Here is a 23,570-nt window from a genome sequence, read left to right on the forward strand (position 1 = left end):
GCCAGTTTTTCAAACTTTCTGTGTTCATCTCTAAAAGGAGATAATGGTAGTCTGCACTTCACAGGGCCATTGTGAGAATTAAATGAGTTAAACATGTAAAGAAGCCCTCAGAATGGTGCCTCTCACAGGAAGTTGTTGTTGTGTAGTCCCTAAGCCGTGTCTGACATCTTTTGTAACCCCATGGACTATAACCCGCCAGGATTCTCTGTCCAGGGGATTTCTCAGGCAAGAGTACTGGGCTGGGTTACCATTCCTTTCTCCAGGGGGTCTTCCTGACCCAGGGATTGAACCTATGTCTCCTACATTGGCAGGTGGATTCTTTTATCACTGAACCACCAGGGAAGCCCCTGTCACATAATAAGCTCTATTAAACCAGTCCATCCTAAAGGAAATCAGTCCTGGGTGTTCATTGGAAGGACTAATGTTGAAGCTGAAACTCCAATATTTTGACCACCTGATGCGAAGAACTGACTCATTTGAAAAGACCCTGATGTTGGGAAAGATTGAAGGCAGGAGGAGAAGGGGACGACAGAGGATGAGATGGTTAGATGGCATCACCAACTCAATGGACATGAGTTTGGGTAAACTCCGGGGGTTGGTAATGGACAGGGAGGCCTGGCGTGCTGCGGTTCATGGGGTTGCAAAGAGTCGGACACGACTGAGCGACTGAATGGAACTGAACTGAAAATGTTAGCTAAATGGTTAATTTTTATTTGAGGGACATCAGGTTAAATCTCACTTCCTCCTGAGGCTTTCCCTGTGTCCCTAACCGAAACTACTTCCAGGTCTACCTGTCATAGTCCCTCTTCATCACCCTCGTAGTTACTTGTGGGCTGCCTCTCTCTAGAGGGCAAGCTGTGCAGGGGCAGGACCACATTTGTCTCAGACCCAGCTGAGCTCTGGACCCCCATACAGTGCAGGGCACAGGGCAGGCCGGCACCCGGCACATATTTGCTAACTAAACAAAATAAAAGTCAACAGATTCATCACAAAACAAAGAACAATGTCTGCCTACAAAATGCCCATTTACAGCATTTTGTACATTTTTTTTTTCATCTTACATTGATTAGTACCTCTCCTCGGAGAAGGCGATGGCACCCCACTCCCCCTCTCACCTGGAAAATCCCATGGACGGAGGAGCCTGGTAGGCTGCAGTCCATGGGGTCGCTAAGAGTCGGACACGACTGAGCGACTTCACTTTCACTTTTCACTTTCATGCATTGGAGAAGGAAATGGCAACCCGCTCCAGTGTTCTTGCCTGGAGAATCCCAGGGATGGGGGAGCCTGGTGGGCTGCCGTCTATGGGGTCGCACAGAGTCGGACACAACTGAAGCGACTTAGCAGCAGCAGCAGCAGCACCTCTGCTCAAGTTTTCCTCACACCATCCTGGTGGGGGAGGGGAAGTAGAGGGACACAGAGATGAACAAGACAGATGTGGCCCGTGTCCTTAAGAAATGTACAGTCCACTGCAGAGACAAACATGTAAATGCATCACAAGATATGACGCACTATAATTGTGTTGTACTGGCCTGTAACAATTCTATTTCCCAGGAGATCTTTGGAACATGAAAGCGAAAAGTAACTAAAAACAGACACTGTTGCCTACTTTACCTCCACCCCCAGTTTCTAACAAGGTTTTCTGTAGAACAGAAAGGGTAGGTCCTGTCCCAAGGGCGCTAAGGTCACTCCATCTTTCTCTGCCTGGAGACCTCCTATTCAGACATCAAGACCCCACTTAAGCAGCACCTCCTACAGGAAGTCTTCCTGCTCCTGCCAGGGCTCTCTGTATGGGACTTAGTCACAGGTCTAGTGATTTTCTGGTACGATGATGGGATTTGTCACAGAGAATCCAAATTTCATGTCATTTGCTTCTCTAAAAAAGTAAAAGGTCATTCGATGAATGTGTAACTACGTGTGATTTCATGTTTGGACTTCAGTGGAGGCAGAAAATAGCCTCTGTCTGACCATGTGATCTGATTTGTGGTCTGGAGAACATGGTCACCGTAATTACAGCATTGACCACATGCTGTACGAGTTTCCTGTCTTTCTCCCTCTCTCCCTCCTACACACAGTCACACACTTCCTCAAGTACGGGGACTATTTGCTTTCTGTTAAACAAATGAAGGAAAAAAATCTGTGAAATGGGCGGGTCATCAGATGGAAAATGGATATAAACTGTCCTGGAATGGAACAAAAGATGGTCAGAGGTGGGAGATGGGAGAAATTAACAGCACTTAATCATTCACTCTGGGGCATGCTACCTGCTTTCCGTTTGTTATTGAGCAGCCCAGAGAGCTGTAGCTCAAAGAGGTAAAAAAACTGCCCAATGGTCTCCCGGACAGGAGTGGCAGAGGAGTTTTCACATCCAGGTCCACCCAACTCAAAGGCTACATTCTTACCATTTAACCCACCCCTCAGTGCCCAGGGGCAATGAGTCCCCAAACTGTGCAGGACCACCTGGGTTCCCTGCCCTACTTCCTCACTTCCATGGGGTTCTCCCAACCCTTCCCTGTTGCACTCCCACTTTGATCTATGCTCCTACTGCTGAAGAGCATCTGCAGCTGGTTTCCAAAGCAGTCCTGACCCTGGGGCCAGGCTTCCTGTTTCAGGCAGAGCCCACCCAAGGATGTGTGTCCCGCTTTCCTCAGCGCATCCTTCACTCCCAGGAGCGGCCTGAGCCGAGGTCGCGGCTAGCACAATCCTCTGCAGGCGCAGCACTTTCCCCGTGTTTCCTAAAGCATTTTCCCATTCTGTAAAGCAGTTTCTGGTGACTCCACAGTAGTCCTGAGAGTTTTTCACAGTGGAGGACTTTTCACCCTATTTTAAAGAGGAGAAAACGCAGGTTTGGCCAATCTGTGGGAGATAACCCTTGGCTGTTCAAAGAGCTGAGCTGCAGCTGAACGGGATTTCAGGCCACTGGCCCGCAGTCTTCCAAGTCCTTAAAGGGTTCAACTTGACCAAGAGAACAGGGATGGAGGGTGAAAGGTCTTCAGAATCTTCACACCAAGAAGATAATGGCTTCTGCAAACAAATGTAAATCGGTTAATTTCCCTTTTTTACTGTGTTCATTGTGATGCACCAGTTACAACCTGGCAAAAGAAAAACTCACAAGTACTTGTGGTCTCTAAACTGTAATAAATTGGTAAATAAATTGGTAACTGCAATAGGCTCAAAGTCCTCTGAGGGTGCGGCAGGGCCCAGTTCCAGCCTGCCGATCTGGGGGCAGAAGCCGAGGGTCATAAGCAATCTGTTCTTTGGCCAACCTCTCCAGAGGGGCTCTGCACTGGTCTTGCCTTCACCCCCAGGCCATTTCTCATCCACTCCTCCGGCTCAGACGGTAAAGCATCTGTCTACAATGTGGGACACCCGGGTTCGATCCCTGGGTCAGGAAGATCCCCTGGAGAAGGAAATGGCAACCCACTCCAGTACTATTGCCTGGAAAATCCCATGGACAGAGGAGCCTGGTAGGCTACAGTCCATGGGGTCGCAAAGAGTCGGACACGACTGAGCGACTTCACTTTCACTTTCACTTTCCTCCTCTATCTGGCTTCCACATTCTTCAGTTCTCTTCATTTGATCCCCAGGTGCTAAATACATTTTTTTAATTGAAGTAAAGTTGATTTACAATATTGTGTTAGTTTCAGATGTACAGAAAGTGATTGTTATATATATTTCCTCAGATTATATTCCATTGTAGGTTATTGCAAGATATTGAATATGATTCCCTGAGCTGTAAACTGTTATTGCTACATATATTTTTCAAATTTTTTCAAAATTCTTCAAGCCAGGCTTCAACAATACGTGAACTGAGAACTTCCAGATGTTCAAACTGGATTTACAAAAGGCAGAGGAACCAGAGATCAAATTGTCAACATCTGTTGGATCATAGAAAAAGCAAAAGAATTCCAGGAAAACTTCTACTTCTGCTTCATTGACTATGCTAAAGCCTTTGACTGTGTGGATCACAACAAACTGTGGAAAATTCTTCAAGAGATGGAAATACCAGACCACCTTACCTGCCTCCTGAGAAACCTGTATACAGGTCAAGAAGCAACAGTTAGAACTGGACATGGAACAACAGACTGGTTCCAAAGTGGGAAAGGAGTACATCAAGGCTGTATATTGTCACCCTGCTTATTTAACTTATATTCAGAGTACATCATGCGAAATGCCGAGCTGGATGAAGCACAAGCTGGGATCAAGACTGTCGGGAGAAATATCAATAACCTCAGATATGTAGATGACACCACCCTTATGGCAGAAAGCAAAGAAGAACTAAGGAGCCTCTTGATGAAAGTAAAAAAGGAGAGTGAAAAAGCTGGCTTAAAACTCAACATTCAAAAAACGAAGATTATGGCATCTGGTCCCATCACTTCATGGCAAATAGATGGGGAAAGAATGGAAACAGTGACAGATTTTATTTTGGGGGGCTCTAAAATCACTGCAGATGGTGACTTCAGCCATGAAATTAAAAGACATTTGCTCCTTGGAAGAAAAGTTATGCCAAACCTAGACAGCATATTAAAAAGCAGAGACATTACTTTGCCAACAAAGGTCTGTCTAGTCAAAGCTATGGTTTTTCCACTAGTCATGTATGGGTGTGAGAGTTGGATCATAAAGAAGGCTGAGCACCAAAGAATTGATGCTTTTGAACTGTGGTGTTAGAGAAGACTCTTGAGAGTCCCTTGGACTGCAAGGAGATCAAACCAGTCAACACTAAAGGAAGTCAGTCCTGAATATTCACTGGAAGGACAGATGCTGAAGCTGAAGCCTAAATACTTTGGCCACCTGATGAGAAGAGCTGACTCCTTAGAAAAGACCAAGATGCTGAGAAAGACTGAAGGCAGGAGGAGAAGGGGATGACAGAGGATGAGATGATTGGATGGCATCACTGACTCAATGGACATAGGTTTGAGCAAGCTCCAGGAGATGGTGAAGGACAGGGAAGCCTGGCATGCTACAGTTCGTGGGGTTGCAAAGAGTCGGACACGACTGAGCAACTGAACAACAACATATATTTTATGTATAGTAGTGTATATCTGTTAATCCTATACTCCTAATTTATTCCTCCCCCACCTTACTCTTTGGTAACCATAAATTTGTTTTCTATATCTGTGAGTCTGTTTCTGTTTTTTTATTTAGATTTATTTGTATTATTTTGTTAGATTTCACATATAAATGATAACATGGCATTTGTCTTTCTCTTTCTGACTTCACTTAGTAGGACAATCTCTAGGTCCATCCATGTTGCTGCAAATAGCATTATTTTATTCTTTTTTTATGGCTGAGTAATATTCAACAGTTCATGTTTACCACATTTTCTTTATCCAGGCATCTGTGATGGACACATGCTGCTTGCATGTCTTAGCTATTGTAAATAATGCTGCTATGAACATTGGTGCACATGTATCTTTTTTAGTTTAGAGTTTTCATTTTTTCCCAGATGTACACCTAGGTGAGATCACTGGATCATATGGAAACTTTATTTTTAGTTTTTTAAGGAACATCTATACTGTTTTCCATGTTGTGTGGGTATTAGTTGCTCTGTTGTATCCGATTCTTTTTGACCCTATGGACTGTAGCCCACCAGGCTCCTCTGTCCATGGAGCTCTCCATGCAAGAATACTGGAGTGGGTTGCCATTTCCTTCTCCAGGAGACCTTCCTGACCCAGGGATCGAAACTGGATCTCCCACACTGAGAGAAGATTCTTTACCTTCTGAGCCACCTGAGAAGTTTTCCATAGTGGTTTCACCAATTTACATTCCCAACAACAGTGTAGGAAGGTTCCCTTTTCTCCACACCCTCTCCAGAATTTATTATTTATAGACTTTTTGATGATGGCCATTCTGACCATTGTGAGGTGATACCTCATTGTTGTTTTGATTTCCTTTTCTCTAAAAATCAGTGACACTGAGCATCTTTTCATGTGCCTATCGGTCATGTATATATCATCTTTGGAGAAAGAAATGTCTATTTAGGTCTTTTGCCCATATTTTAGTTGGATTGTTTGTTTTTTGATATTGAGCTATATGAGCTTAGACATAAATACTTTTAATATGACTCAAATAAAAAGATTACATTCATCAAAGGGGAGCGGGCATTTCTCCTCAAGATTCCCACCAATTATTCTCATCAGTTCATTCTCACCACTCCCATGGGGTGGGCACCACAACTCCCAGTTAAAGAAACTGTGTCTCAGGGTCCTGGGGGCTCCACCAAATGAAACAGGGAGGATGGGCCAAGTCACCTGGTCGGGAGGTTGCCTCCAGTTCTCCTGGGTCCTCAACCCCTAACACACACATACACACCCCCACCCACCTCACCTCATTCGTTTGCATTCTCCTCCTGGGCCACCTTGTCACCTTAGTTTATGATTCCTGAATGAATGCAATCTGCCTACTTACAGAAATGGAGAAACTGAGGCCCAGAGAGGAACAGGGGCCTGCCTCCATCACCAGCGATGCAGCCAAGCCAGGACAGCCGGAGGAGGCGCCTGCCTGTAACTCTTCCACTCGGCTGGCTGTGTGCACATCAGAAGCTGAGAAGGAGGTGGCCCCCAGGGTCAAGTCTAGACACCGCTCCCGGGTCCCGGACTTGCGCCAGCATATAAGGAGGGGAGGGAAGGGCAGTGTTGACCCCGGTGGGAGGTTGGCTCTAAAACTGCCATGGTGACCAGACTCTTGTCTGGGGCGATCTGTTCCAACAGGCATGGAAATTCTTATCATTGCAAGGCCCCATCTTCACACAGACCTGTCTGGGCTGAGTCTATCCTGAGACAGAGCTGGGGTTGGGTGAGGGAAGCAGGAGGGAAGCGGTGGGGATCACCTCCCTTATTTACACACAACAGGGTCACACCCATTCATTTACCCACTGCACACACCACTCTCCCCACCAATCTCCATTCCCCACAACCCCCCATCCAATGCTTAAGAGCTTTGAAGCCAGACTATCCTGTGTGGAAATCCAAGGTCAGTCATCACTTACTGTCCCTTATCTTGGCTTCAATTGTTTATTTGTAGAATGGGAATAACAGTACTTACATCATAGGGTTATTGATAAGAATAAATGAAATATTAGGAAACGACTTAGCACCGTGCCTGGCATAGCTGCTACAGATGTTACTGTTATTTTACCCAACATCCTCCTACAGCTAACTGGGATTCCCCCTTTCTCTATTGTACACACACACCTCCCCAGAGGCCCTCAGCCAGCTGACCCATCCTCACAGCCCTACTGCCCTCTCACCCTTCTACTCCAGGCAACCTGGGACCCTCAAGGCCTGGGTCCCGGCCATGTGTGCCCAGCATTCTTCCTGCCAAGGAAAATGCCCTCATCTCCACCTCTTCACAACTCTAACACCCCTTCCTTTCCTTCAAGTCCTAGCTCCAATCCCACTTCCTCCAGGACGCCTTCCCTGACTGACCTCTGATCTTCCTTCTCGGAACTGCTCAGGTGCTGAGTGAGTCACCTATTAGTACTGCCTTGGAATTCCTGAGTCTGTCAATAAGAAAGCCTCTTCCTTTTTCCTCCCCACCATCTCTTAAAATCAGAAAAAGCATTTTCCAGGCAGATTTAAGGCATCCTGAATCAACTCCCCGATTCCTGTGTCACCCCAACATCCCAGCACCGGCAGTCACCATCATACATCCTCTGGAGCTGGGAACAGGGCAGGGCCTGCAGACTGCACAGGGAAGGCAGTTCCCCAGACAGACAAACAAGACAGTCTATAGACTGGGAGAGGCTGGAAGACCCTCACCTGATCACTGGGATCCCAGGTTCTGCTAAGAGATAGGGGCATCAGGAGCTGAGACTCCCTGAAGCTCACCTGTAGGGGAACAGGGGTCGAGGTAGACCCTGCAGCCTGTAGGACGCGGCCTGGGGTGGGGGGTAGGGTCAGAACTCAAATTCCACACTTTTCACGGGGAAGAAGGATGCAGATCTGTTCTGGGAGGCCCTAGAAGAGGCTCTGGAAACCAACCATGAGGGTGGAAAAAGCTGTGGGAAGTAGATGCCACCTGACACCCGGAAACTGTAGCCATTCTAAAAGCCCGGCAGCCATGGCGGCAGTTGAGTTCTCTGCTGGAGGAGGGAATGGGTAGGCAAAGGCTGGTCAGTGTTGGTCAGGGTGGGCTAGAGGATCCCTGCGCTGGGAGAAGGACCAGGATTCTTGTCAGATTCTCCCAGGCTCTGGGAGTTAATATCTAAGGCTCAAAGTCAGCTAGTGATATAAAGATCTGGAAACCTGGTTCTGAAATTCCATCTCTTTAAAATTCTGAAATGAAACACATGAAATTTAAAATGTTCTAGCAGTCATGTTTTAAAAGCAAAAAAAAAAAAAAAAAGTGAGATTCATTTTAGTAATACATTGTATTTTACCCAGTATATCCAAAATATTATCATTTTGACATGTAATTAATGTGTTATTAATGAGATGTTTAAAAGTCTTTCTTTTGTACCAAGTCTTCAAAATCTACTATGTATTTTAAATGCACAGCTCATCTCAATTCAGACTAGTTACATTTCAAGGACTCAATAACCACACGTGGCCAGTGGCTACAGTGTTGGCACAGCACAGTTTAGAAAGCTACAATCTATGACTCACTTTTCTAAAATTCTGAGATGCTGTGCCTCCGAGATTCTAGAATTCTCCAGCATACTCAGGTCCTGTAACGCTTCAAATGTGATTCCACCGGATTAATGTGTTGCCCCAAGTCCGTGTGGGTAAGGCTTCTCCCCATGTGTCTTCTATGTGGAAAGAAATCCAGGCCCCTGCAGAGCCCCTTGGTGGGGGAAGAGAGGAGCAAGGACCCCACTCCTCGGCCGCCCCCACCATCTGGCCCAGCCGGAGGAAGCGGGGGTGGGCGGGCCTGGGTGCCCAGGGCGCCGGCCTCTCCACATGGCACTGCCTCTCCCACCATCCCTCCAGCTCGTCAGCTCTCCATCTGCGCGCACAAGCCTGGCAGTGAGACTCCTGCCTCTGAGTCCTCCTGGGGAGGGGGCATGCCCCTGCCTCCCCACCCTTGGTTTCCGTCCACTCTGGAGAGCATTTGGGAGGCTGCTGCAAGCAGATGGGGTTGGGGATTGTGGTTCAGATCCCAGATGGAAGGCCCTGAGGGTGGAACTGGTCTCCATCTGTTCGAGGCTAGGGCCTGGAGGTCTGAGGACGGCAGAAGTCGGAGACCCACCCACTGCACCTCAGAAGGCTGTGAGGTCCTGTGATGTATGTTTGAACAATGCAGATGGAGAAACTGAGGCCCACCCAGGCATAAGGTGAGTGTGGTGATCTGCCAGAAGGTGGCCTCCTGCTTAGCCACAGGCCTCCTCTTCCTGCTCTCCCTGCCCCACCTCTACCTGTGGGAAAGTCAAGGTACAAACCCGGCATGGCAAGGTGTCAGTGAGGCTGCTAGAAGGTCCACGGGGGGGTTGCAGCCAAATGGGTGACCCCATAGCTTGTGGATGCTTGTGCCAGGCCCAGGCTTTCCTGGTTCCAACCAGGCTCTTCCCAGGCTCCTCCTGCCCCAGGTTCTACAGGGGATCTGGGGAATGGGAGCTTGGGCATAGGCAGAGTCTGGGTGAGGCAGAAGCTGGACCTGGTGGGGGAGGGTCTCCATCAACAGCCATCAGCTTCTGCATCACCTGGTATCCAGTTCTGTCCTCTGCCTCAAAGTCCTTTTGTAGCCACAGCCTCCTTTATCCTCACAAAAGCCCAAGAGGAAAGATGGGCAGGAGAACTTGCCATCAGCCTGTCAACTCCCAGCACAAAGGCCATGCAAGGGCCTGGTGCTGTAGCTTTGTTACTGTTCTACTTTTCACAGGTGGGGAAACTGAGGCCCAGAGAGGGGCTATGACCTGTCTCAGGCTACAGAGCCAGAGGGGAATCACTGGCTCAGCACCCATTCAAGGAGCACCCCCCACCGCGCCCCCGCCCCTGGTCCTGGTCCTGCTCCACTCCCAGGCACTCAGATGCTCTGCAACTAAGGAGATCAGAAGTTACCCACAACCACATTTTCCAGGCTAGGCTGCTTCCAGGCTGGGTTTCCCCTCTGAGGAAAGCCCCAAGGTTGTTCTGTATGGTCAGGAGAACCAGGGAGGAAATGACAAAAATCCTGCTGGAGAGGGCTGCAGAATACAGCCCAACCTTTGGCCTCCAGGGAGTGGGGGTGGCCTCTGGCTCTGCCAAAGTGGGGGTGCAGATGAGGCAGTCAAAGGGTGTTGCAGGGAGGCAGCCCTGGAACCTTGATTTGGAAAGGCACTGGCTTTGGACTGATGTGGGCCAGGGTTCGCTTCCATTACTGCTAGCAGTAACTGTGTGATCGTGTGTCCGTGCCTTCCCCTGGGCTCCCTGCTCTGTGACCTGGCTGACACACAGCTCCAGGGCAGTGGGCATCTGAGTATACAGAAACTAAGCCCACAGTTAGTTCTCGCTCAAATGCCCTGTCCAAGAACCGTTCCATTTTGGGGTCCCCCATCCCTTTGTTGCCACAAAAATGCTCCATAAATACTTCTTGAATAAACGAATGAATGACTGTTGCCAGCCAAGAACAGAGCAAAATATAGGGGAAGGGTGGACTTCCCTGTTGCTTCAGTGGTTAAGAATCCACCTGCCAAGGCAGGGCACACGGGTTTGATCCCTGGTCGGGGGAGATTCCACATGCCTCGAGGAAACTAAGTCCATGTGCCACAACTCTAGTGGCCGTGAAGACCACACGCTCTAGAGTCTGTGCACCTACAGCCTGCGCTCCAAGAGACGCCACTGCAACAAGGAGCCCGCCCACCTACTGCAACAAAGAGTAGCCCCCACTCACAACTAGAGAACTAGAGAAAGCCGGTGCACAACAAGGAAGACCTAGCACGTCCAAAAAATCAAAATCAAAATCAAAATGGGGAAGGCATCAAACTAGTCCATCCAGAGATCTGACAAATTCTGTCGTGGCTCATGGCATGGCCTCATTTTTTAAAAGCCGATAATAATAACTAGCCTCTCCAAAGCACTCACTATGTGTCAGGCTTTGTTAAGAACCTCAGGGCACTTAGTTCTCCCAGTAAAACTCTGAGAAGGTGTGACTATTACCCCCACGTTCCCAATGAGGAGCCTGAGGCACAGAGAGGCTCAGTGACCCTGTGGTCACACTGCTGATTCAGCGCAGCAGCTGGACATGGACCCAGCCTTCCTGCCCACCGGGTCTGCACTTGCGGGTGGCCGAGGACCCTGTAGCTCTCCCTTCCTGTCTCCTCTGGCCAGGACTCCTACAGGAGAGGCTCCCCTTCCCAGGCTGGTGTTGGGTGCTGCTCAGGGCTTCCCATGGGTTCTGGAGGCTCCCCAAAATCAGCCTTTGGTGGTGAACGTGGGAGATGAAGTCGGGGCTCTACCCACTCCAAGACTGTCGCCTGGGCCCTTAGTCAGAGACTGATTCTCACAGCTTTCTGGCTGCTTCCTGCCCAGAGGCAGGCAGGAAGCCAGACCGTGGGGACTGGGGCTCCAGCTCCTTTGTCTGCCTTTAATTCACCCCCCCGCCCCCCTCCCCCGAGTCAACGCTGCCCCAGCTGTGGACCTTCCTCTTCCTTGCCCAACTTCAGACCCTGACCTTGAGGGTCACTCACGGGCAGACTTTCTAGCCTGAGGACAATCACCCTCGGGGCTGGGAATCCAGGGACTGGGTTCCATGAACTGCCAAGAACTGGGTGAGGTGTGGGGAGGGAGGACACTTTTCTCTCTGAAGAAGGGGCGTATTTGGAGAAAATCTGCCCCGAGATGGGGGAGGCGGGGGTCAGGAATGTGCCAACAAGTCATATGGGCACATCAGTTCTCAAACAAGCTCCGCAGTGAATGTGTGGGTTCGTCCTGACCACCCTGCTTAGAGACGACTTAGCTTGTTATCACCCCAATTTTAACACAAGAGGAAGCTGAGGACCAGGAGGATTCAGAGACTTGTTCATGATTATGCAGACATTTGGGGGCAGAAGCAAATCTTTACCCAAGTCTCCAGAGACTGTATGGGTATAAAAACTATTATTATTATTACAAATATTTACCAAGCTCTGACTCTGCCAAAATCTTCCCTTTCATTACCACATTGAATCATCTCAGAAATTCTAAGTAGTGATCCCCATGTTACAGATGAGGAAACTGAGGACTGAAGAAGCAAATCACCTGCCCAAAGTCCAGTTATCTGCATCCACACATCCACTTGTGAGGATGTGAAGGCAGTTCGAACTCAAATCTTTCTGGCTCCAAAGTCTCAGGTCTCACAGGGAAGACAGGGCTGCCTCCAGCTGGGGTAGAGGAGTCACCTTATTTCCCCTTACGGGGCCTGGAAGAAGCCGGGCCACACCACCCCTTTTCATGGTGCCGCCTTGGGCTTGGTGCACGTAGCCCCTGGAGCCTCTCTGGCAACGGCCGTGAGAAATGTAGCAGGCACTGCAGGACTCGGGAGCACGTCAGGGCCACGGCTGTGTGTTAGCAGCATTCCTGGCCAGGCCTACGTGGCCCGGTGACAGCCTCATAGGTAAGCTCACACACGTGTGCACCCAAATTCCTCCATTCGTTCATTCATTCACCAAACACCAGCCCACCAGCCTTCATATTTCTATACACATTTAATTTTTTTTTTAAAGCCACTTCTTTTGCTGACCTCCCCAAGCAGGGACAGCTACATAATTGATGAGGCCCAGTACAAAATGCAAACACAGAAGAACCCCTTGCTTAAAAATTAAGAACTCCAATGGGACTTCCCTGGTGGTCCAGTGGTTAAGAATCTGCCTTCCGATGCAAGGGACACAGGTTCGATCCCGTGTCGGGGATCTAAGGTCCCACATGGGGCAGGGCAACTAAGTCCCTGTGCCACAACTACTGAGCCTCTGAGCACTCCGGAGCCCATGAGCCACTGTGAAAGATTCCGCATGCCACAATTAAGACCTGATAAAGCCAAATAAATAAATAAATAAAATTAAGAGTTCCAACACAGGACAGCAGGACATTCAGTGAGGTACAGGGCCCCGGTGAGTGCACAGGGGCCCGGCTGTGGGCCCACCCGCCCCAGCGCACCTGGCCTCGCTCTCTGGACCCACCTCTTGCCACCTCATACTCCTTTCACATTCTGGCAAGGTCCACAGTCTTCACCTCAGGCTTTTGCAAAGGCTGTTCTCCCTGCCCTGAACACTTTTCTCAACAATTATCTTGTGAGGTCCTTCTCATTGTTCAGCTCTCAGCTGGAATGCCACATCCTCGAGGGATGTGTCCCTCATCCCCCAGCCTCACGGGGCCCCCACCCTTAGCTCTGCATCATAGATGCTGTTTATCCCTTCCTAGCAGGCATCTATCTGTGCCCTCAAGTGTAACCTGTCAGCTTACTGTTTACTACCTAGCCTCCCCGGGAGATCCCCAGGGCAGGGCCGTTGTTGTCCTGTCCACCTCTGAGTCCTAAGGGCCCAGTCCAGTGCTTGGGCCATGGCAGATGTTCAGTAGCTATTTGGAAAACAGTGAGTGAATAAATGAATGGACACAGACGCCCTTCTACCCCATCTCCCCGCTATGTTGCCTCTCCCTCTGCCTCTGCACCCCAGAGAAGCACAGGAGTGCTCCCTGAATGTCCTGGTGCTCCGGATATCCCAACACAGAGAGCTGAGAGACCGAGGGGGGCAGGCGGATCCTGAGGCCTTGAGATGGGGACAGACAGAAGAGGCAAGGCCCGGAGGCAGGGAGGAGAGGGGAAGAGGAGGAAAAGTGCAAAGAGAAAGGAAATGAAGCCAGAGGAAGGAGAGACAGGCACACAAAGAGGGGCTAACGAGTTGGCTGGGCTCGGAGATAATCCCGTTTCTCCTCTTTATTTGTGAAACTAATAATTACTATTAATACCTGGCCCCTCCCTGGCCCTTTCAACCAGGCTGGTGGGGAAATTTCAAAGATGAAAGTCCAGGGCGAGGGGGGGGTGCTCTCAGAGGCAGGTCCCAAGGCTTCACAAGCACTAATTAAACTTGGCAGCCCCTTCCAGGTGGGAGCACTCCCTGGGCCTGGCCCGCCTCCCCTCCTCTGCGGGAGGCTCACTAACTGCAGCAGGGGGTGGGGCGGTCAGCAGAGACAGTCGTGGGGGAGGTGCCAGAAAGAGGAACCTCACACCAGGTGGCACTGAAACCCAGGAGCCCGGCCCCCAGCTGAAATTACAGCCCCTTCCCAGAGGCCGCCCTCCCCCCTAGCCCCGGACCAGGGTCTGTGTCCCTGGGGCCATCTGCCAGATGGTGGTGGGGGAAGCGCTCCTGGGAAGGAAGGTCTCAGCAGACAAAGAGGCAGAGTCAGCAAGTCCGGCTCCTCCACGCGGCCCCAGGGCCACCTGAGGCCTGGTCTTTCACATCCTCAGGGGCCGCTTCCTTGCACCACCCTCACAGAGGCTGCCCTCTCCACCAGTCATCAATACATCCAGAAGGCTGCCCATCACACCTGGAGCCATGGGGTTCTCCTCACAGTCTCCCATTATTGAGCTGCCTGGACTTTGGGCTGAGTGAGCTCATCCAGTCCCTTGACATTAAGTTCAGTCTAGGGACTTCCCTGGTGGTCCAGTGTTTAAGACTCCATGCTCCCAAAGCAGGGGATCCAGGTTCAATTCCTGGTCAGGGAACTAGATCCCACATGCTGCAACTAAGAGTGTGTGTGCTGCAGCAAAGACAGATCCCAAGCACTGCAACTAAGTCTTGGTGCAGCCAAATAAATAAATATTTTAAAACTAATAAGTAGTAAGTACAATCTACAGACTCCTGACTGACTCACTGGAAAATACCCTGATGCCGGGAAAGATTGAAGGCAGGAGGAGGAGAAGGGGGTGACAGGATGAGATGGTTGCATGGCATCACTGATTCAAAGGACATGACTTTGAGCAAACTCCTGGAGATACTGAAGGACGGGGAAGCCTGGTGTGCTGCAGTCCATGCGATAACAAAGAGTCCGACGCTATTCAGCGACTGAACAATGAACAATAGAGGCTCTGGAGATTATTTCAGCGGCCTCAACCTTTCCAACGAGCCCCAGCTGCCTGCCCCATCTTTCTACTAGGATTTCACAGGGATGGCTTCAAAAATAACAGAGCCTGACCTTGTTTCCCATCTTCCACCCAGCTCAGGCCCTCCCCAGGCTCTCCCACCTTGGGAAATGGCCCCACTGTACACCCGTTGCTCATGCTTGGAACCTGGAATCATCCTCACCCCTGCATGCAATCCATCTGAAAATCTGCTGATTCTACTTCCAAAGTACCTCTCAAACCTAGACACTGTCCTCCACCTCCGCAGCTGCCAGCATGCTCTGAGCCACCATCGTCTCTCACCTGTGTGGTCATCTTCACCCGAATCCTAAACAAAGCCAGAGTGGACTTTGAAACGCAAATCACACTGTGCGAGCCCTGCTTAAAGCTCCTCTCCCTTCTTACGATATGTAGATGATAATACACACCCCTCACCAGGGTCGTCAGACACCCTCTCCCCCCACCCCCCGACTCCGCCCCAGAGATGACCTGCCCTCCCTCCCCTCTCCCCACCAGCCCCCCATCTCCGTGCAGTCACTCAACACTTTCCCGCCTTGGCAGCTTTTGTATGAGCTGTAGCCTCTGCTTCAACTGTTTCTCTGCCCGCCTCACGGTTGTACCTTCTGACCCTGAGTCCTTCACTGCCCTTCTAAGACTGAGGCTCCCTCACCAACCCCCCAACCTTCTTGGGTCTGCTTGTCAGCTGGCTAACTCCGGCTGTCTCCCTGACAGCCTTCGTCTGTTACCAGTTGCTTTATTGTTCACCAATGCCCAGCACGGTGCCTGGCACATAGTAGTAGGTGCTCAACAAACATGCTGAATGGATAAACGCGCAGGATTCGTATCCCGGTACCACCAACCCATTGGACTCTGTTCTTCCATTCAGAGTGACTCAGAGCAATTCCTTCACGAGTGGGTCCTGCCATGTGGCTGGGATCTGTCCTAGGACGCCTGGTCACTATTTACTATTTACTCCACTTTGAACCAGCCAAGTGACCTTGGGCACAGCGCCAACCTTCTTCTGTCTCAGTTCCACTTTGGAAAACTAATAGTCTGAGCTCCTGGGGTGTGACCAGGCCCTAAGGGAGAATGTACACCAAAGACGAATCACAGCCGTGTCCCAAGTAGATGTCCTGACAAAAGTGAAGATTCACACACACTCTGACTTACGTTTACACTCCCCAAGCAACCTCGAGGCTCGGAAATTACAAAGCTTACCCCTGCCCCGCTCCTCACTCCAGTGTACCAGCCCCAGCCAAAGCCTGTCTGTCCCCCCAGAGGCCTGGTGATCTGGCGCCATCTAGTGGACATCCAGGGGAAAGACATCATTCCAGCCCTCTGCAGTCCTCACGGTGGGCGGGGCAGCTCCCTGGGACCCCACCCTGACCATCCTCAGTTCAGTTCAGTCGCTCAGTCGTGTCCGACTCTTTGCGACCCCATGAATCGCAGCACGCCAGGCCTCCCTGTCCATCACCAACTCCCGGAGTTCACTCAGACTCACGTCCATGGAGTCCGTGATGCCATCCAGCCATCTCATCCTCTGTCGTCCCCTTTTCCTCCTGCCCTCAATCCCTCCCAGCATCAGCGTCTTTTCTAATGAGTCAACTCTTCGCATGAGGTGGCCAAAGTACTGGAGTTTCAGCTTTAGCATCATTCCTTCCAAAGAACACCCAGGACTGATCTCCTTTAGGATGGACTGGTTGGATCTCCTTGCAGTCCAAGGGACTCTGAAGAGTCTTCTCCAACACATCTCAAAAGCATCAATTCTTCAGCACTCAGCCTTCTTCACAGTCCAACTCTCACATCCATACATGACTACTGGAAAAACCACAGCCTTGACTACATGGACCTTTGTTGGCAAAGTAATGTCTCTGCTTTTTAATATGCTATCTAGGTTGGTCATAACTTTCCTCCAAGGAGTAAGCATCTTTTAATTTCATGGCTGCAATCACCATCTGCAGTGATTTTGGAGCCCCCCAAAATCTGACACTGTTTCCACTGTTTCCCCATCTATTTCCCATGAAGTGATGGGACCGGATGCCATGATCTCAGTTTTCTGAATGTTGAGCTTTAAGCCAACTTTTTCACTCTCCTCTTTCACCTTCATCAAGAGGCTTTTTAGTTCCTCTTCACTTTCTGCCATAAGAGTGGTGTCATCTGCATATCTGAGGTTATTGATATTTCTCCTGGCAATCTTGATTCCAGCATGTGCTTCTTCCAGTCAAGCGTTTCTCATGATGTACTCTGCACAGAAGTTAAATAAGCAGGGTGACAATATACAGCCTTGACGTACTCCTTTTCCTATTTGGAACCAGTCTGTTGTTCCATGTCCAGTTCTAACTGTTGCTTCCTGACCTGCATATAGGTTTCTCAAGAGGCAGGTCAGGTGGTCTGGTATTCCCATTTCTTTCAGAATTTTCCACAGTTTATTGTGATCCACACAGTCAGAGGCTTTGGCATAGTCATTAAAGCAGAAATAGATGTTTTTCTGGAACTCTCTTGCTTTTTCCATGATCCAGCGGATGTTGGCAATTTGATCTCTGGTTCCTCTGCCTTTTCTAAAATCAGCTTGAACATCTGGAATGTCACGGTTCATGTATTGCTGAAGCCTGGCTTGGAGAATTTTGAGCATTACTTTACTAGCGTGTGAGAGGAGTGCAATTGTGTGGTAGTTTGAGCATTCTTTGGCATTGCCTTTCTTTGGGACCATCCTCACCCAGCAGAAATGGCTAGGCCTAGGAGTGGAGGAGCTGCTCATTGCCTGTCAAGGCCCTCAGCCTTTCCACAACAGCACAGAGGCCTAACCCCGAAGCCCTGAGGGCCCACCTCCCCACACTTCAAGCTTCCCACAGGCTGTTATCTCAGCCTGGGAGCTCTCCCCACCTTCTTCTCTCTGTCTTGGCTGACCCTTGCTCCTCCTCTGCACCCCTACTCTAGGCACCTGCTTGGAGGCCCCTGACCAAGCCAGAGCTGCCCCCGCGGACCCCATAGGCCCCCTCACTGCCTGTTGCTAAACCTGATGCACACACTGTTGTTTCTTGCCTGTATTCATCCTTTGTTGCTACTGTTCAGTCGCTCAGTCGTGTCCAACTCTTTTTGACCCCATGGACTGCAGCACGCCAGGCCTCCGTGTCCATCACCAATTCCTGGAGCTTGCTCACACTCATGTCCATTGAGCTAGTGATGCCATCCAACCATCTCATCCTCTGTTGCCCCCTTCTCCTCCTGCCCTCAATCCTTCCCAGCATCATGGTCTTTTCAAGTAAGTTAGTTCTTCGCATCAGGTGGCCAAAGTATTGGAGCTTCAGCTTCAGCATCAGTCCTGTCAATGAATATTCAGGATTGATTTCCTTTAAGATTGGCTGGTTTGGTCCCCTTCCTGTCCAAAGGACTCTCAAGAGTCTTATCCAACACCATAGTTCAAAAGCATCAGTTCTTCGGCCGTCAGCCTTCTTTATGGTCCAACTCGCACATCTATATTCCTCCTTAGACAAAGAGTTTTTTTTAGCATTTGTTTTGTACAATATTTTTTTCTGTGCTGCAGGAATCTTAATTCTCTGACTAGGGGTCGAACCCATGCCCCCTGCAGTGGAATCATGGAGTCCTAACCAATGAACCACCTGGGAAGTCCTAGACAAAGACAATGATAGCAGACCCTGTAACTCTCCCCTCTGTATGCTAAGTATTGACAGAGTTCAGTCCCATAAGCTCAGGTGAGTTCTGTAAAAATCCAAAGCAGGTGGGTCACAACCAGTGGAAGATGGAAACTGAGGGTTTCCAGGAAGGATTCAGGGTGCTGCTTCAGGCTGGGCCTCATCTTTGAGCCCCAGCTCCCACTGAGCTGCAGTTACTCTCTGATGTCTGGCAATGTTTCTCTGGTGAGCTAACTCTCCCTCTCTGGGCCACAGCTTCCTCTCTCCACTATCCCCCTTGCTCCCTCCAGCAGAACTTCCCTCCAAAGAATGAAGCCCACAGGCAAATTAAAATATGCTCTGTTGCTAAGAAAGGGAAGCCTGGGGGCCTTCCAGGTTGTGCTTCAGGGTGCAAGAATGGGTTTGGATTTCTCAAGGTTAATTCCCAGTTCCTCTTTCATCCACTCAACAAATACGTTAAAAAAAAAAAAAAGCCTGGATCTGAGATTAAAAGTATTGGGGCTCTGGAGTCAGGCTGTCTGGGCTCCAGTCCCAGCACCACTGTTGATGGCTGTTGGCTGCTAACTCGTTTCCTTAGCTGTAAAATGAGGGGACAAACATTGCTGCTTCGCAGAGTTATTGAGAGGATTCAATGAGAATATACATGCAAGTCATGGGCACGGGGTCTAACTTTAGTGCGTCTTTGATGGAAGGGCTTGGTGCCGCCGTCATTCATGGAACAGCTGCAGTGCTGGGTCGCTGGTCTCACGCTGCCTCTCTCCTCCACCTGGCACCCAGGGCCTCCCTTGGCCCAGCACTCTGGTCCCTATGGGCCCTAGGCAGCCCCTCCCCAGCGCCCCCATCGACAGAACACCTACAGCGGAACCTTTCTCTGAAAGCGCTCGTCTTGCCCTGGGATGTCTGCTCTCCTCTGAGGACAACGCGTTCCCCTGCAGGCCTCCCAGTGGCTTTCTCTTCCACAGCCCGGGGACAGGAGAGAAAAGGGAAGAGGGGAGGGAGAAACCACAGGCTGTTCTCCCTGCTCTTCATTGTCCCTTTCAGGCCATTCTCTGTCCCTCCTCCCTAAAGGATGCCGTTTTGAATCCTGTCTCTGCACTGCAGCACCCAGGCCTCCACCTCGGGGCAGACGTCTTCCACCCTCTGGGCCACAGCCTCCGTCTCTGAGGGCTTGCCCCTGGCCGCGGTATCACCCTCAACCAGTTTGTTCTGTTTTAATTCCTGGTTATTCCAACATTCACAGAGATGCTGCTGCCATCACCCTGGCCTCTGGTCCCTTGACCTGTCCCTAAGGATCTTGTCCCCTCCGCCCCAATGTCAACCACTCACTGCCAAGGTCTGAAACTCCGCCCCAAACCGTTATCTCAATCTCATGCCCCCCGCACCCCCATCCTTGACCTCCATCTCAAAGTATCAGCTGGTACCTGGACTTCAGCCCTCCCTTGCCCCAGTGGGCCCTCAAATCCATTGTTCCCACCATCTTCCTGCTGTCCCTCACCCCTGATGCTCTCTCTACCCCAGTTACCCCAGTTTTAGCACCTGCTCAGTGGCAATCACGGTTTTGATACATTCACCTTCCAATCCCCTGTTCCTCCCTCAAGTTGTCTTCTCTTGACAAAACTGCAACCCCAGTGAAATCCAACCCTCTGCTGACCCTATGCCTACATCCATGCAGCTGAACATGGCTGAGAAAACATCGAGTGGACCCTTAGCAAGGCCTGGAATCACCCTCTCTTCCCTCTAGCTCTTAGTGAAGTTTCAAACCTTCTCTCACCACCAAACTTCAATATTCGCCCACCCCCAGCCTCACAGCTGTTCTCGCCCCACTTGCCTGACTAGAACATTGTCAAGCTCCACTCCCACGCGCTCACCCTCCAGCCCCACCCTTCTCCCCATTTGCACAGATCGGCTATCCACGCTCCTCTCTAAAGCTGCTACCTCCATCTGTGCACTAGAGTCGGTCACCTCTTCCTACTCAGGGACACAGCTCCATCAGCTTTTTCCACTCTCTACTAGACCATTCCCACTGGCATACAAATATCTGTTACTGATATTTTTCTGTTTTATTAAAGTAGGAAGAAGAAAAAGAACCTCTTGATCCTGCTTGTTCATTCTGCCCTTCGGCACACCTTCGCAGTAAAACTTAAGCACCGTCTGTACCTCCGTCTCTTTCTTTCTTCAATCGACTCTATTCAAGCTTTTGCACTCCCCTCCCCTGCCCCTGCCACACACCCTGACCTCTCGCCAAGGTCCCCAGTGGCCTCCGAGCTGCTACGCCAGTGGTCACTCTCGGTCCACGTATCCCTCGACCTCTCTTCTTGTGGACACAGCCCCCGCTCCCTCCTCCTGGCCTCCCTTTCGTCTCCCGGCTTCCTGGGCATCCCCTGGCTGGGTTGTCCTCCCATCTCACTGCTCCCTGCTGCTTCTTCCTTGGCTATCTCTTTCCCTCATCCCCACGCTTTGAAGCTCAGTCCCTGGATCTCTTCTCTATCTACACTCAGCTCCTGAGTGGTCACAAACAGTCTCATAATTTTAAATATCATCAGGATGCAGAAGACTCCCAATGCACACCTCCATCCGAAAGCCTTGCCTAAATTCCAGGCTCATCTACCCCCAAAACTTTCTTGACATCTCCACTTAAGATATATAACAAACATCTCAAACTCAGGCCTAAGACTGAACACCTAATATTCCTCCCAAAACTTACTCCACCCTCAGCCTCCCCAGGACTTCCCAGGTGGTGCAGTGGTAAAGAATCCACCTGCCAATGCAGGAGATGCAAGAGATGTGGATCCCTGGGTCAGGAAGATCTGCTGGAGAAGGAAATAGCAACCTGCTCCAGTATTCTTGCCTGGAAAATGCCATGGATGAAGGAGTCTAGTGGGCTACACTCTACGGGGTCACAGAGAGTCGGACACGACTGAGCCACAGAGCATGTGTGCATGCAGCCTCCCTATCCCAGCTGATGGCGACTCTGTCCTTCCAGTTCCTCCAGCCTTAAACGCTGGAGGCAGCTTTGCCAGCCCTTCCTCTCAGGGCCCGGGTTTCATCTACCAGGGAATCCTGTTGGATCCCCTTTCAAAATATAACCAAATTTTGAGCACTTCCTTCTATCTCAACTAATGCCACCTTGGTCTCACCGACCAATCATCTTTCACCTCTTAACCGCGACCCCTGCTTCCACTGTAGTCCCTCACGCCACCAGCACTGAGAGACTAGCCTCCACAGAGCATCCGTGCTGATCCTATTAAAACATGAGTCACATTCCGTCACTTCTCTGCCCAAAACCCCCCAATGTTTTTACTCAGAGCAAAAGCCAAAATCCTTACAATGACCTAAAGGCCTATATAATCTGCCCCTGCCGCTCATTCTCTTTTCTTTTTCTAAATTAAAAAAAATTTTTTTTTGGCTGTGCTGGGTCTTCGTAGCTGTGCAAGGGCTTTCTCTAGCTGTGGTGAGTGGGGGGTTAGGCTTTGTTGAGGCGTGGGGGCTGCTCTTGTTGCAGGAGCACGGGTTCCAGGCGCGGGGGCTGCAGTAGCCGCAGCGTGCGGATTTACTAGGCGTGGCGCATGCGCTTTGTCCCCCCATGCCGTGTGACTCTTCCCGGACCAGGGGGCCAATGTACCCTGCATCGGCAGGCGGATTCTTAACCCCTGGACCGCCTGGGATGTCCCTCCACCATTTCTTCCCTCATCGTTACATTGTTACACCTCCACATCCCCTCACTCACTCACTCCAAATCCAGCCGCACTGGCCTTGCTCGTCCTTCAGTATGTCACTGGTGCTTCTACCTCTGGGCATTTGTACACACTGCTCCCTCTGCCAGTAATCATCTTCCCTTAGTTTACTGATGATAAAGGGAAGGCTTGCCCCCGTCCTCCTTCATGCCTCTGCTCAAATCTCTCAACAAGGCTACTCTGCCCTCTTTTTTTAAATATTTTTTTAATTAATTTACTTATTCGGCTGTGCCAGGTCTTAGTCACAGCCTGTGGGATCTAGTTCCCTGACCAGGGATTGAACCCAGGCCCCCTGCGTTGGGAGCATGGAGTATTTAGCCACTGGACCACCTGGGAAGTCAGTGCCTCTCTATTTAATTCTGCAAATGCCCCATCTGCTTTCCTACCTGTCCCACCCCCTTTCCTCAGACACCCTGACACGCTTTCCCTTGCTGGGCTTCTTTTTTCATAGTGCTGGTTATCTAACACAACAGAAAATTACCTTAGATAGTATGTCTGCCTTTCCTGCCAGAAGGTGAACTCCAAGATGGATAATGATGGATAATGGATAATGATCCATTCTTGGATCATTATCTAGAACAGGACCAGATACGTACTAAGTGATCAATAAGCATTCATCAAATGCATGAATCACCAAGGGAGGTGCTGGCAGACATAGTCCCTGTGCTCACAGTATTGATGGCACGTGGGGTGGGCTGGGATGGGGAAAACAGACACGGCAGAAGGGAGGTGAGAGCCCACAGACAGTGGCTCCGGCCATTCCTCCCGCCTGACCTCCCGTCCCTCCGCCCTCACACACAACAGCCCAGCTGTTTTTAATTCCTTCAACTCTCCAAATGCCTTCCCACCCCAGGACCTTTTCATATACTGGGGTCCATGCTCAGGCCATTCTTCCTGCCTTCATTTAGGTAATTCCTACACTGTTCTCAAGTCTTACCTTAGAGCCATTATTGCTGTGTCTCAGAGCTTGGCACTAAGTCCCCTATAAAAATATAAGTCTCAGTATACATTTCTTTTTTTAAAAAAATACTGTTATTATCCCACTCCACAGATGACAAAGCTGAAGCCCAGAGAGGTTACAGTTTTTGCCCAAGGACCCACAACCAATAACTCTCTGTTGAAGTAATAAACATGTTGATTAGAAAATGACAGTGGAATCTGAAAACAGTGACTT

General features: G+C 50.2%; 1 long non-coding RNA gene across 1 annotated transcript in view; it reads right to left on the reverse strand.

Moving 5' to 3' along the window:
- Nucleotides 1-1,511: 1,511 nt before the first annotated feature.
- LOC112586864 overlaps nucleotides 1,512-23,570 on the reverse strand; it is a 31,078-nt gene continuing 9,019 nt past the window's right edge. Inside the window, exon 2 of the long non-coding RNA XR_003111338.2 lies at nucleotides 1,512-3,021. This is a non-coding gene — a long non-coding RNA (uncharacterized LOC112586864). The remainder of the gene's footprint in view (nucleotides 3,022-23,570) is intronic.

Source organism: Bubalus bubalis, chromosome 9, assembly GCF_019923935.1.
Source record: "Bubalus bubalis isolate 160015118507 breed Murrah chromosome 9, NDDB_SH_1, whole genome shotgun sequence".
NCBI lineage: Eukaryota > Metazoa > Chordata > Mammalia > Artiodactyla > Bovidae > Bubalus > Bubalus bubalis.